We start from the raw sequence: 2,500 nt of genomic DNA, 5'->3' as shown, positions 1-2,500 counted from the left end.
TGAGCGCCATTCTCCTGCTACGGGGTTCAGACACGCAAAGCTGGGACAGGTCTCGTTTTGTGATCCCGTTCAACGCAGGTTCAAAGTGTGACTTTTAAATTGCTTGTGTCTGGAGCCAGGATATCGTGTCGTGCGTCCTCCGCCTCTTTCTCTTTGTTTTTTATCATTTCTCTATTTCTCGTGCATTTCTTTTCCTACTGTCCTTATTTGAGGTTAGTTAGAGCCACGAGAGGGGGTAGCTCGTTGACCTAAATATAGCTAATTGCGAAAGTTATGTGTATAGGGGCAAGGTGGGCGGAAGAGGGGAGAGGAGAAAGAGGGGTGCAAGGGGGTGGGGAGAGGAAGGACAAAGAGGGGAGGAGGGGGAGTAGGGAACAAGGGAGAGGGGAGCGGGGACACCGATGAGCCATGGCGCCAACTTCCTTTGTTTGTGTTCTCGGCGCCGATGACTACACTCTCGGGACCTTTGTAATGACATAGCTATCCGTTGCTGTGCACTATTTGGGTCGTTTCTGGTTATGACGGTGAGCTGAACTAACATGATGAATGGATGTGCGTAGTTTCTGTTCACTTGCGGTGAAATGCGTGTATCTTTTGTCCTCATGGCGGATGGGAGAGGAGAGGGAGAACGGGTGAAGGAAAAGAATAAGAGCGAGAGAGAAACGCAAGTAAAAACAGAGAAGAAACGAACAGGGACCCGCACACTTGAGCAAAATTGCAAGGTTCCCGCTTCTTCCCCTCGGCTGTTTCGCATCGAAGCCTTTCAGCACGAAACTCAACAAAACGCAAACCATTTACGAGCCACTTTATCACGAGCGCACGTGGAACCCCCTGTTTGAACGAGAGAAAGCGGCTCCTCGCTTACACAATAAGTCCACCGAGAAAGGTCTTCGGGGTAAACACTTCACTTACCTGCCTTTCTCACCTGTCAACCTCCCCTCCACCACCTCGACCCCTTCCCCTGGCCAGCAACCCCCCACCCCCGCCCCCTCAACCACGCTCTGAGCAGGGGGAGGGGGTGGGGAAGGGTCGAAGGGGAGGAGGGGGATATTCCAGCTGCGAGGGGGAGGGGAGATTCCGCATGTGCGAGGGGGGGATGGGATGATTCCAACTACGAGTGGGAGAGGGGAGAGGGGGGATTCCGACAAGGAGGGGGGAGAGTAATTTCTCGGGTTGGATCACGCCCATATTGATTGCTTTTCGTTCCTTCTACACCACTGTCATGTTGTCTGTCATTTTACTGTTAGCTATAGTCCATGCACAAAGGCTTCCAGTCTCAGTTATATCAGTACCTTATCACTGTTATCAATAATCGATACAAAAAAAATAAAAATTAGCAGTTTCAGCATCTTATCTGGTAACGAATATTATGTGGCACTATTATTATCATTATCAATACCACAGTATTTTCTACGCCGTCAGTAAGTACTGTGTACGATACCATACAGCAGCCATTACGTCAGTCATTTCGTATAAACAGTTTCATTATAAGAAAAATATTAAATAGGAAATGCCATCAATACTAGATACAACGACAACCAGCACTCTTAATAACCTTAATAACATCGATTACACTACGATGGATATTGATACTAGTCAAATTATCCTGCATTACTTGCATCATTGGTTTTACCATTAATGCCATTATTCTAACAGTATCATCGATATACTAATCATTACATAATTTTCAATACCTGTGTTTATTCAGATATAACCGAAAATGTGTACTGATCTATATATCCACTTCTTCTTGACTTCAGTTCCTTTCGCATAACATGATGACAAGTTTAGCATGCAACATTAAATGCAGTAAACAATAAACAGTTATACAGAATATACAGTAATTTGATGGATAATATTTACGGAGGATTAAGGGTGCAAATGATGAAGCTATTTAACTTAGTTTTGATAATTTTCTGTAACGTGAGTCTAGCCCCACGTTAGATATCATACATGTTTTTTTTTTTTTCTTTTTTAGAAATGTGCTAGAGCTGAATGACACCAATCTAGGGTTAATGTCATGTTAAACATCGTGTAATTATAAGACCGCATATTATGAATAATTCACTGTTATTACCATTCGTTATTGTGATACATTGCCTCAATAATGACTTCTTAAGCGGAGCAAATAATTGCTAATCAGATGCAAAATATACTCATTGAGTATCGAACGTCTAATGATGATCTATGGCACCTGATGTGCCAGATGGTGCTAAATGGTGTCAGATGGTGTCAAATGGTACAAGACACTATCAGGCGGTGTCAGACGTTTCCGAGTTACGCAAGACAATATAAAACGGTTCCAAACGGTGCCAAACAAGTTCAAGCGCTGTAAAACGACGGTGTCAGATGGTGCCTAATGGGGCTAAACGGTACCAAACATCCAAATGTATTTACTCGAGGCAAAGGAGTGTCACGCGGTGCCAAATGGTGCCAGAAGTGACAGCTGGTGACATGAGGCTTATGGCTAGGGTTATTACAGTTTTCTTAGTTTCCCGTT

The sequence above is a fragment of the Penaeus monodon genome, chromosome 1, assembly GCF_015228065.2.
Source record: "Penaeus monodon isolate SGIC_2016 chromosome 1, NSTDA_Pmon_1, whole genome shotgun sequence".
NCBI classification, from domain to species: Eukaryota; Metazoa; Arthropoda; class Malacostraca; order Decapoda; family Penaeidae; genus Penaeus; species Penaeus monodon.
The sequence above is the reverse complement of the archived record's forward strand: the minus strand, read 5'-3'. Positions refer to the sequence as shown.